We start from the raw sequence: 13675 nt of genomic DNA, 5'->3' as shown, positions 1-13675 counted from the left end.
TTATTTACTTTTGTTACTTGTTGCTCGTTAGAAATTATCCTATCACAAAACTATCTGTAACCACTTATTTCAGTACTTGCAGAGAATACCTTGCGGAAAACCGCTTATCATTTCCTTCTGCTCCTCATTGGGTTCGACACTCTTACTTATCGAAAGGACTACGATAGATCCCCTATACTTGTGGGTCATCAAGACTATTTTCTGGCGCCGTTGCCGGGGAGCATAGCTCTATTCTTTGAGTCACTTGGGATTTATATCTGCTGGTCACTATGAAGAACTTGAAAGACGCTAAGACAACAATTTATCCCTCAACTACGAGGGGAGGTAAGGAACTACCATCTAGCTCTGCACTTGATTCACCTTCTGTTTTGAGTAAGATTGCGACACCTAAACCTGCTTCTGCTATTCGTTCTGATATGTCGCATGTTATTGATGATGCCACTTCTGCTATGCATGATACTTATGATGAAACTACTTCTATGCTTGATACTACTGTGCCACTTAGTGAATTTCTTGATGAACAAATTGCTAGGGTTAGAGAGAAAGAAATTATTGAAACTGATAACATTGATGAAAGTGATGATGAAGAATCGCTTGCTATTCCTGAGGGTTATGTTTTTGAAAGAGAAGCTACTTTAGCTATTTTAGCTTGCAAAGATAGATATGAACTCAAGAGGTTATTAGCTAAATGGAAGCAGCAATCTCTTAATGCTAGAATGAAACCTGACCCTGCTTTTGCTACTTCACCTATCTGTGTTACTGATAAGGATTATGAATTCTCTATTGATCCTGATATAATTACTTTGGTTGAATCTGATCCTTTTCATGGCTATGAATATGAAACTGTTGTGGCACATCTTACTAAATTAAATGATATAGCTACCCTGTTCACTAATGATGAGAAATCTCGCTACCTTTATATCCTTAAAATATTTCCGTTCTCATTAAAGGGTGATGCTAAGATATGGTTTAATTCTCTTGATCCTGGTTGTGTGCGTAGTCCCCAGGATATGATTTATTACTTCTCTACTAAATATTTCCCTGCTCATAAGAAACAAGCTGCTTTAAGGGAAATATACAACTTTGTGCAAATTGAAGAAGAGAGTCTCCCACAAGCTTGGGGGAGGCTTCTCAAGTTACTTAATGCTTTGCCTGATCATCCTCTCAAGAAAAATGAAATACTTGATATCTTTTATAATGGACTAACCGATGCTTCCAGAGATTGCCTGGATAGTTGTGCTGGTTCTGTTTTCAGGGAAAGAACACCGGATGAAGCTGAAATTCTATTGAATAATATGTTGACAAATGAAAATAATTGGACACTTCCTGAGCCAATTCCTGAGCCTATTCCTAAACCAACTCCGAAGAAGAGAGGTGTTCTATTTCCCAGTCCTGAAGATATGCAAGAGGCAAAGAAATCTTTGGAAGAAAAAGGTATTAAAGCTGAAGATGTTAAGAATTTACCTCCTATTGAAGAAATACATGGTCTTAATCTACCGCCTGTTGAAGAAACTTATGATCTTAATCCATTACCTATTGGTCTTGATAACCCGACACAGGTAGTAAAGGTAAATTCTCTCTATAGATTTGATGAAGGTGATATTCCTCACTATAAGTCTGCTAGACAATGCTTAGAAGAGTTTGATAATTTTATTGTCAAACAAGAAAACTTCAATGCTTATTTTGGTAGACAATTTAAATACAATTCCGATACGCTTGAACACTTGAGTAATTACATGTCTAATGTTAAAGGTGAACTTAAAATCATTACTAAACATGCTTCTATGGTCACCACTCAAGTAGAACAAGTACTTAAAGCTCAAAATGATTTGCTCAATGAAATGAATAGTAAGAAAATGATTATGTTGTTAGAGTGGCTACTAGAACTGGTAAAATGACTCAGGAACCTTTGTATCCTGAAGGCCACCCTAAGAGAATTGAGCAAGATTCTCAGAGAAATAATATTGATGCACCTAGTCCTTCTAAAAAGAAGAAAAAGAAAAATGATAGGACTTTGCATGCTTCTAGTGAACCTATTGCTGAACCACCCGAGAATCCAAATGATATTTCTATTTCTGATGCTGAAACACAATCTGGTAATGAACATGAATCTAATGAAAATGTTAATGATGATGTTCATGATGATGCTCAACCTAGTAATGATAATGATGTAGAAATTGAACCTGATGTTGATCTTGATAACCCACAATCAAAGAATCAACGTTATGATAAGAGAGATTTTGTTGCTAGGAAACATGGTAAAGAAAGGGAACCTTGGGTTCAGAAACCCATGCCTTTTCCTCCCAAGCCATCCAAGAAAAAGGATGATGAGGATTTTGAGCGCTTTGCTAAAATGATTTGACCTATCTTTTTGCGTATGCGATTAACTGATATGCTCAAAATGAATCCTTATGCTAAGTATATGAAAGATATTGTCACTAATAAAAGAAAGATACCGGAAGCTGAAATTTCCACCATGCTTGCTAATTATACTTTTAAGGGTGGAATACCAAAGAAACTTGGAGATCCAGGAGTACCAACTATACCATGCTCCATTAAAAGAAACTATGTTAAAACTGCTTTATGTGATCTTGGAGCCGGTGTTAGTGTTATGCCTCTTTCTTTATATTGTAGACTTGATTTGAATAAGTTGACACCTACTGAAATATCTTTGCTATACCTGTCGGTATTTGTGAGGATGTGCCTGTTGTGGTTGCAAACGTTACTATTTTAACGGACTTTGTTATTCTTGATATTCCCGAGGACGATAGTATGTCTATTATTCTTGGAAGACCCTTTTTGAATACTGCAGGGGCTGTTATTGATTGCAACAAAGGCAATGTCACTTTTCATGTTAATGGTAATGAGCATACGGTACACTTTCCGAGGAAACAACCTCAAGTTCATAGTATCAACTCTATTGGAAAAATTCCATCGATTATTTTGGAGGTTTTGAATTTCCTCTTCCTACTGTCAAGAAGAAATATGATATTCTTATTATAGGGGATGTTCATATCCCCGTTGAGGTAACATAGTGTTATTCGAAATTTCTCCGGTTCCATGTTATTCGGAATGAGTTTGTTAACAAGACTTGATCAACCTTGTTAGTGGATTCCTTTTGATGAGCATGAGATGGATGAAACTAGAAGGCACAACCTTCTGTACCCTCTCTCTATTTTCTGTTATTTAGTTGAAATAAAGTAAAAATAGTATTTTTGTTGTCTGTTTTCTGATTTATCCGTGCAATATAAAAATACCCTGAGAATAAAAGTTCTCCAAATGCCCTGAAAATGGAATATGATTTTTTCTGGAATATTTGAGAATATCTCACACTGAGAACACAGCAGGAGGGGCAAGCACCTGGCCACGAGGGTGGAGGGCGCGCCCTACCCCCCTGGGCGTGCCCCCTGCCTCGTGGGCCCATGGTGGCCCCCCTCCACTTATTCCTGCACCCACACACTTCTTCCTCCCACAAACACCAATATCCAGCTCAAGCACGAGTTCTAGCTCATTTTGCTGCGATTTTCGATCTCCTTGCTCAAAGCACCTCTCACAAAACTGCTTGGGGGATTGTTCCTTGGTATGTGACTCCTCCATTGGCGCAATTAGTTTTTGTTCTAGTGCTCTATTCATTGCAAATTTGTGCTGCCTAGGTGACCATGTTCTTGAGCTTGCATGTCAAATTTATATGGTTCCAAGTAGTTCTAATGCATGATATAGGCTCTAGGCACTTGTAGGAGTAGTTTCTATCAATTTTGTTGAGTTTGGTTTACTTTTTTTTGAAGTTACTAAAAATTTCAAAAAAAATTCAGAGGAAGAAATATGCTTAGGAAAATGTTCCAAGGTGGTTCTTCAAGGAAGCAAGGACCCAGGCTTGCAATGTGTGATGTTGACGATGAGCCACCAAGGGACGCTCCAGTTCGGCCTTGTGAATGGCCTTCAGAAACTTTATGGATCGAGCGGGAATCAAGGAAGAATTTAACGCATATTTGTGTAATGCTGATCTTGTGAGCTTTGAGGCAGACAAATGCCGCCAGTACCACTATCTCACTAGTTCCTTTGTGAGGAGGTTTGAATTTTCATCTTCACGTAATTCTCCAACTGTCCTGTTTGATCTTTATGAAAAATCTTATACTATGGACTTAGAGGATTTTACCACTGCTTGCAAACTTCCACAATGGGGTAGTGCTAGTGAACCTCGCAAATCTGAATTTAGAAATTTTCTTGCTAGTATAACTGTGGGGGAATCTAGAGATATAGCACAAGCTACCATAGGGAGCATTCACTTTCCTGATATACATTATTTTGCTCTCTTCATAGGTAGGTGAATAAATGGTAAAGATGAAGCATGTCATATGTGTGTCCCTGACCTCAGTATTCTTAGGAGTGCTGTGTTAGGAGACAAATCTTATAATTTGGGAGCCATTGTTGCACGTAGGTTGCATCATAATAGATTTAATGGAGATTTCTTTGGTGGAATTTATGCAACCCGCTTAGCTGATTTTCTTGGTGTGGACGTTCGTGAGGATGATATTGAGTTGCCTCCTACTTATTTAGACTATAATGCTATGGTCCACCACCAGTTTGTCGAGAGGAATGAATCACCTCTCCGATATCGCTTAATCTTTGACAGACGTCGTGTTGTCCGTATTACTCTCCCTGCTCCTGCCTTCTTTGATTATCAGGCAAAAGGAAGATATGTTATTACCAGAGAGGAGGCAGATGAGTACGAGAGGAGGGCGGAGGCAGCTCGCCGCCATGCTGCAGCTCAGGAGGAGATAGCCGCTGCATCTCAGTACGACCCCGGCTACAACTACAGATATCCGCCATGCCATCCGTGGCAATGAACCAACTTAGGCCAAAAGCCTAAGCTTGGGGGAGTACGTATTTCCCACCGACATTACATTTATGTTCAAACACACTCATTGCTAGTTGTCGGTGCTCTTACTCTTTCACGGTAACATCCATGCTAGTTTATTTTCTTTTTCCTGGTTTCTTCTTGTGTGTTTGTTAAACTTTAAGAAATACCAAAAAAAATTAGTTGTAGCTTTTAGTTAGTTTACTTTCTTGCTATAGTAGTAGTAATTAAAAAGAAAAACCCAAAAAGATTTCCCGTTCTTCTTTTGCTTGTTGGGAGCTTTCCCGTGTAAATAGTTTTATTTCTTTTCTTTACTTTGGGGGTCGATAGGAGAAGACCATGATTAAATTGTTGAAGTGGCTCTTATATGCATTATTGTTGATTTAACCAAGAGCCCATATTGCCTTGTCTTCTCCTGTTTATTGAATGCTCGCAGATTCCAGCTTAGTCCAATGCACATGCACTCTTATTATTATTCACATCGTTCGGTCATGCAAGTGAAAGGCAATTATGACGATATATGATGGACTGACTGAGATGAGAAAAGCTGGTATGAACTCGACCTCTCTTGTTTTTGTAAATATGATGAGTTCATCGTTCCTGATTCAGCCTATTATGAATAAACATGTTTGCAATGACAATTAGAGATCATAGTTGCTCGTGCCATGCTTGATTAGCTATGAGTTATAATGGTTTACCTTGCGTGCCAACATGCTATTAAAATGGTTGTGATGTGGTATAGTGGGGTGGTATCCTCCTTTGAATGATTTAAGTGACTCGACTTGGCACACGTTCACACATGTAGTTGAAACAAATCAACATAGCCTTCACGATATTTATGTTCATGGTGGATTATATCCTACTCATGCTTGTACTCAATGTTTATTAATTTTAATGCATGTTCATGACTGTTGTCGCTCTCTAGTTGGTCGCTTCCCAGTCTTTTGCTAGCCTTCACTTGTACTAAGCGGGAATACTGCTTGTGCATCCAATCCCTTAAACCCCAAAGTTATTCCATATGAGTCCACTATACCTTCCTATATGCGGTATCTACCTGCCGTTCCAAGTAAATTTGTATGTGCCAAACTCTAAACCTTCAAATAAACATTCTGTTTTGTATGCTCGAATAGCTCATGTATCAACTAGGGCTGCCCTTATCTTCCATGCTAGGCGGGTTATTCTCAAGAGGAGTGGACTCCGCTCCTCACTCACGAGAAAATGGCTGGTCACCGGGATGCCCAGTCCCATGCTTTATGCAAACTAAATCAAAATAATTGCAAACAAAACTCCCCCTGGGACTGTTGCTAGTTGGAGGCACTCGTTGTTTCGAGCAAGCCATGGATTGATGCTTATTGGTGGAGGGGGAGTATAAACTTTACCATTCTGTTTGGGAACCGCCTATAATGTGTGTAGCATGGAAGATATCGCCATCTCTTGGTTGTTATGTTGACAATGAAAGTATGCCGCTCAAAATATTATTTATCTCTATTTCAAAACCGAGCTCTGGCACCTCTACAAATCCCTGCTTCCCTCTGCGAAGGGCCTATCTATTTACTTTTATGTTGAGTCATCACCATCTTATTAAAGAGCACTAGCTGGAGAGCGCAGCTGTCATTTGCATCCATTACTATTAATTTATATTGGGTATGACTATGACTGGATCTCTTTTACCATGAATTACAATGTCTAGTCAGTCCTTGATCTTTAAAGGTGCTCTGCATTTATGTTTTGCGGTCTCAGAAAGGGCTAGCGAGATACCATCTTGTTATATCATATCATGATTGTTTTGAGAAAGTGTTGTCATCCGAGATTTATTATTATGCTCGCTAGTTGATTATGCTATTGATATGAGTAAACATGAGACCTAAGAGTTATTGTGAATGTGGTTAGTCATAATCTTTGCTGAAAACTTGAATGTTGGCTTTACATATTTGCAACAACAAGAGCAAACAGAGTTTGTAAAAGTTTTTCTTTATCACTTTCAGTTTTTCAACTGAATTGCTTGAGGACAAGCAAAGGTTTAAGCTTGGGGGAGTTGATACGTCTCTGTCGTATCTACTTTTCCAAACACTTTTGCCCTTGTTTTGGACTCTAACTTGCATGATTTGAATGGAACTAACCCGGACTGATGCTGTTTTCAGCAGACTTTCCATGGTGTTATTTATGTGCAAAAACAAAAGTTCTCGGAATGACCTGAAACTCCACGGAACATCTATTTGGAAAATAAGAAAAATACTGGAAGAAAAATCCACGTCAGGGGGCCCACACCCTGCCCACGAGGGTGGGGGCGCGCCCCCCTACCTCGTGGGCCCCCTAACGCTCCACCGACCTCAACTCCAACTCCATATATTCACTTTCGGGGAGAAAAAAATCAGAGAGAAGGATTCATCGCGTTTTACGATACGGAGCCGCCGCCAAGCCCTAAAACCTCTCGGGAGGGCTGATCTGGAGTCCGTTCGGGGCTCCGGAGAGGGGAATCCGTCACCGTCGTCATCATCAACCATCCTCCATCACCAATTTCATGATGCTCACCGCCGTGCGTGAGTAATTCCATCGTAGGCTTGCTGGACGGTGATGGGTTGGATGAGATTTATCATGTAATCGAGTTAGTTTTGTTAGGGTTTGATCCCTAGTATCCACTATGTTCTGAGATTGATGTTGCTATGACTTTGCTATGCTTAATGCTTGTCACTAGGGCCCGAGTGCCATGATTTCAGATCTGAACCTATTATGTTTTCATGAATATATGTGAGTTCTTGATCCTATCTTGCAAGTCTATAGTCACCTACTATGTGTTATGATCCGGCAACCCCGAAGTGACAATAATCGGGACCACTCGCGGTGATGACCATAGTTTGAGGAGTTCATGTATTCACTATGTGCTAATGCTTTGTTCTGGTACTCTATTAAAAGGAGGCCTTAATATCCCTTAGTTTCCATTGGGACCCCGCTGCCACGGGATGGTAGGACAAAAGATGTCATGCAAGTTCTTTTCCATAAGCACGTATGACTATATTCGGAATACATGCCTACATTACATTGATGAATTGGAGCTAGTTCTGTCTCACCCTATGTTATGACTGTTACATGATGAACCGCATCCGGCATAATTCTCCATCACCGATCCAATGCCTACGAGCTTTTCACATATGTTCTTCGCTTATTTACTTTTCCGTTGCTACTGTTACAATCACTACAAAACACCAAAAATATAACTTTTGCTTCCGTTACTTTTGTTACCGTTACCACTACTATCATATTACTTGCTACTAAATACTTTGCTACAGATACTAAGTTATCCAGGTGTGGTTGAATTGACAACTCAGCTGCTAATACTTGAGAATATTCTTTGGCTCCCCTTGTGTCAAATCAATAAATTTGGGTTGAATACTCTACCCTCGAAAACTTTTGCGATCCCCTATACTTGTGGGTTATCAGTCTACTTGTCACGGACGTGATGCCTATATACATGATAATACCTAGATATTCTCATAACTATGCTCAATTCTATCAATTGCTCGACAGTAATTTGTTCACCCACCGTAATACTTATGCTATCTTGAGAGAAGCCACTAGTGAAACCTATGGCCCCCAGGTCTATTTTCCATCATATTAATCTTCCGTCAACAAGTTATTTCTTTCGCCGTTTATTTTGCTTTCTTTACTTTTAGTCCTTATCATAAAAATACCAAAAATATTATCTTATCATCTCTATCAGATCTCACTTTTGCAAGTGGCCGTGAAGGGATTGACAACCCCTTTATCGCGTTGGTTGCAAGGTTCTTATTTGTTTGTGTAGGTGCAAGGGACTTGAGCGTGGCCTCCTACTGGATTGAAACCTTGGTTCTCAAAAACTGAGGGAAATACTTACGCTACTTTGCTGCATCACCCTTTCCTCTTCAAGGGAAAACCAACGCAGTGCTCAAGAGGTAGCAGAGCTTATCAAAAGCAACATATGAAACTAGTCCCAAAGTGATAGATATTCAAGAGGGATATAATAAAAACTTCCATGAAGATCATTGGACAAAATAAACTTGATTCTTTGTAATAGTTTTGAGATATGATGATAGTGATATGTGAGTCATGCTGATGAGTAATTATGCTTTAGTAAGAATATTGGTGTTAAGGTTTGTGATTCCCTACGCAAGCACGAAAGTCAATAGTTATGCAATGAAATTACATCCTAGTTGTGGTGCATTATTCGGTGTTAGTTATGCTTAATGCTCGCTTATGTGATTTTTCGTTTCTTGGTTGGATGCTTCTCAATCTTTTTGCTAGCCTTCACTTGTACTAAGTAGAAATACTACTTGGGCATCCAAATCCTTAAACCTAGTTTTGCCACGTGAGTCCACCATACCTACCTAGATGCGGTATTCCCGTGCCATTCTAAGCAAATTTGTATGTGCCATCTCTAAATTTTCAAAATAATTTCCTTTTTGTGTGCTCGTATCGCTCATGAAGCGGCAGGGGGTGGCCAATATTTTCGATGCTAGATGTGTTATTCTCAAGATGAGTGTTTATTCACTTGTCATTGCACGAGAGTATGGCAAAGGTATTAGGGATTCCCAGTCCCGAAATGAAAAATTAATTTACTTTATGTTGTCAAATAATAAATTCCTTGGAAAGTGTTGGTATGGAGGGCACCCATGGATACGACTAGCCATGGATTGTGAAAGAATGGTGGAAAAGGAATAAACTTTATTTTCTGTTTGGGAACCGCCTATGATATATCTAGCATGGAAAGTGTGGGAATTACTCGGTCGTTTTCGTTGACGGGAAAAGTATGCCACCCAAAATGTTTTTATCTCTCTTTTTCGCTTTGAGCTCTGGCACCTCTACAAATCCCTACTTCCCTCTGCGAAGGGCCTTTCTATTTACTTTATGCTATTTTTATTTTTATTTGAGTCTCCATATTCTCTTATAAAGCACCAACTAAGGGGCACTATGACCGTACTTGAGCATTGGATGTAGCTAATATGCGAGTGTGTTTCATTAATGGATCAATGATTGAGCATGATGGGCTAGGGATAACTTGCTTTAGTGCTGATATTTTGAAAGACATGGTTGCTTGTTGATATGCTTGAGTATTGAAATCTTCATGTCAAAATTAGACTATTGCTTTGAACCATATAAAAGTCCATATGTCCATGCTACAAAAGAAAAGAATGTGATGAACATGATTGGCAGCATTCCACATCAAAAATTCTGTTTTTATCATTTACCTACTCGAGGACGAGCAGCAATTAAGCTTTGGGATGTTGATACGTCTCCAACGTATCTATAATTTTTTATTGTTCCATGTTGTTATATTATCATTCTTGGATGTTTTACAATTATTTTATAGCAACTTTATATCATTTTTGGGACTAACCTATTGACACAGTGCCCAGTGCCAATTGCTGTTTTTTGCTTGTTTTTTACTTTGCAAAATATCAGTACCAAACGGAGTCCAAACATAGCGAAACTTTTTGGAGATTTTTCTGGAGCAGAAGACACTTGTTGGGCAAAAGAAGTACCAGAGGGGGGCTCTGAGGGGAGCACAACCCACCTGGGCGTGCCAGGGGGCCCAGGCGCGCCCTGGTGGGTTGTGCCCACCTCTGCCGCCTCCCGCACCGCCTCTTTGCTCTATAAATACCCCAAAAATCCAAAAACCCTAAGGGAGTCGACGAAACACAATTCCAACCGCCACAAGTTCTAGAAACACCAGATCCAATCTAGACACCATCACGGAGGGGTTCATCATCCTCATGATGCGTGAGTAGTTCATTGTAGACCTATGGGTCCGTAGTTAGTAGCTAGATGGCTTCCTTTCTCTCTTTTGATTCTCAATACAATGGTCTCTTGGAGATCTATTTGATGTAACTCTTTTTGCGGTGTGTTTGTTGGGATCCGATGAACTTTGAGTTTATGATCAGATCTTTCTATCCATGAAAGGTATTTGAGTTTCTTTGATCTCTTATATGCATGATTACTTATAGCCTCGTATTTCTTCTTCGAATCTTTGGTTTAGTTAGGCCGACTAAATCGATTTTTCTTGCCATGGGAAGAGGTGCTTTGTGATGGGTTCGATCGTGCGGTGTTCTTTCCTAGTGACTGAAGGGGCAGCAAGACATGTATTGATCGTTGCCATTAAGGATAACAAGATGGGGTCTATTCCTACATGAATAGATCTTGTCTACATCATGTCATCATTCTTATTGCATTACTTCGGTTCTCCATGAACTTAATACCCTAGATGCATGCTGGATAGCGGTTGATGTGTGGAGTAATAGTAGTAGATACAGGTAGGAGTCGGTCTACTAATCTTGGACGTGATGCCTATATAATGATCATTGCCTGGATATCGTCATAATTATTTGAAGTTCTATCAATTGTCCAACAGTAATTTGTTTACCCACCGTATGCTATTTTCTCGAGAGAAGCTACTAGTGAAATCTACGGCCCCGGGTCTATTTTCTCATCATATATCTTCATATCTATATTGCTATTTGCCTTTTTATTTACTTGCATCTTTTATTTTCATATCTATATTATCAAAAACCCAAAAATACCTCACTGAATTTTATTTGTCTTTAATTTTTTTGCATCTACCAATCTATTACTTTACCAATTTTTTACCTGAGAGGGATTGATGATGTTGGCTTGAACTACGTCGGTATTTCCCCAAAGAGGAAGGGATGATGCAGCACAACAACAGTAGGTATTTCCCTCAGTGATGAGACCAAGGTTATCAAACCAGTAGGAGAACCACGCAACACTACGTGAACGGTACCTGCACACAAATAACAAATACTAGCAACCCGACGTATTAAAGGGGTTGTCAATCCCTTTCGGGCAACGGCGCCAGAAATTGGCAAATGGACGTGAGAAAGTTGTAATAATTTGATAGATCAAACGCTAAATAAAATAAAGTGCAGCAAGGTATTTTTGTAGTTTTGGTTTAGTAGATCTAAAAATAAAAGCAAAGGAAAATAGATCGCAGAGGCAAATATAATAAAGAAGAGACCCGGGGGCCGTAATTTTCACTAGTGGCTTCACTCGAGAAAAATAGCAAACGGTGGGTGAACAAATTACTGTTGGGCAATTGATAGAACTTCAAATAATCATGACGATATCCAGGCAATGATCATTATATATGCATCACGTCCAAGATTAGTAGACCGACTCCTGCCTGCATCTACTACTATTACTCCACACATCGACCGCTATCCAGCATGCATCTAGTGTATTAAGTTCATGGAAAAACGGAGTAATGCAATAAGAATGATGGCATGATGTAGACAAGATCTATTTATGTAGAAATAGACCCCATCTTGTTACCCTTAATAGCAACGATACATACGTGTCATTTCCCTTTCTGTCACTGGGATCAAGCATCGTAAGATCGAACCCATCACAAAGCACCTCTTCCCATTGCAAGATAAATAGATCAAGTTGGCCAAACAAAACCCAAATATCCGAGAAGAAATACGAGGCTATAAGTAATCATGCATATAAGAGATCAAAGAAGACTCAAATAACTTTCATGGATAAAAAGATAGATCTGATCATAAACTCAAAGTTCATCGGATTCCAACAAACACACCGCAAAAAGAGTTCATAAGGATCTCCAAGAGACCATTGTATTGAGAATCAAACGAGAGAGAGGAAGCCATCTAGCTACTAACTACGGACACGTAGGTCTACAAAGAACTACTTACGCATCATCACAGAGGCACCAATGGACATGATGAACCCCTCCGTGATGGTGTCTAGATTGGATCTGGTGTTTCTGGAACTTGCGGCGGCTGGAATTGATTTTCGTCGATTCCCCTAGGGTTTCTGGAATATTGGGGTATTTATAGAGCAAAGAGGTGGTTCGGGGGGCACCCGAGGTGGGCACAACCCACCAGGGCGCGCCTAGGGCTCGCCTGGGCCTCCAGGCGTGCCCTGGTGGGTTGTGCTCCCCTCGGAGCACCCCCAGGCACTTCTCCGGCCCACAGGATGTCTTCTGGTCCAAAAAAATCCACAAAAAGTTTCACTGCGTTTGGACTCCGTTTGGTATTGATTTCATGCTATGTAAAAAACATGTAGAAAACAGCAACTGGCACTTGGCACTATGTCAATAGGTTAGTACCAAAAAATGATATAAAATGACTATAAAATGATTGTAAAACATCCAAGAATGATAATATAACAGCATGGAACAATCAAAAATTATAGATACGTTGGAGACATATCAATTGACAACCCCTCTTTCGCGTCGGGTTGCAAGTATTTGTTCTTTGTGTGCAGGTACCATTTACATAGTGTTGCTTGGTTCTCCTACTGGTTCGATAACCTTGGTTTCATTACTGAGGGAAATACCTACCTTCGCTGTACTGCATCATCCCTTACTCCTTGGGGAAAATAGTGACACAGATACAATACATAAAGAAAGGATCACTGTTCAACCAGCGCTACCTCTAAGTGGTCCCATCGCCACCGACCGGGGCTACCTTTAGTAGTAGCGGGTGGCGAAATCCAGCGCTACCACTAATTCGGTAGCAGTAGCGCCTTTTCCTATCTTGCGCTACTGGTAAGTCTAACTCACCTTCACCCGGGCGCGCGGCCCTCACTCTCCCTCCCCACTCTCCATCTCCATCCCGCCTGTCGCTGCCCGTCGCCGCCGCATTGCCGCCCGCTTCTGCCATCGTCGCCCCCTGGTATGTCTCCCTCCCTCTGACATTGTCCCTCCTCCCTCCCTCCCACCATCAACCATCCCTCCCTCCATCTCTCCCTCCTACATTGCATAAATGGGTGGATGAAATTAGTTTTTTTAATGCTTGTACAGACAGA

This window comes from Triticum aestivum, chromosome 4D (genome assembly GCF_018294505.1).
Source record: "Triticum aestivum cultivar Chinese Spring chromosome 4D, IWGSC CS RefSeq v2.1, whole genome shotgun sequence".
NCBI classification, from domain to species: Eukaryota; Viridiplantae; Streptophyta; class Magnoliopsida; order Poales; family Poaceae; genus Triticum; species Triticum aestivum.
The sequence above is the reverse complement of the archived record's forward strand: the minus strand, read 5'-3'. Positions refer to the sequence as shown.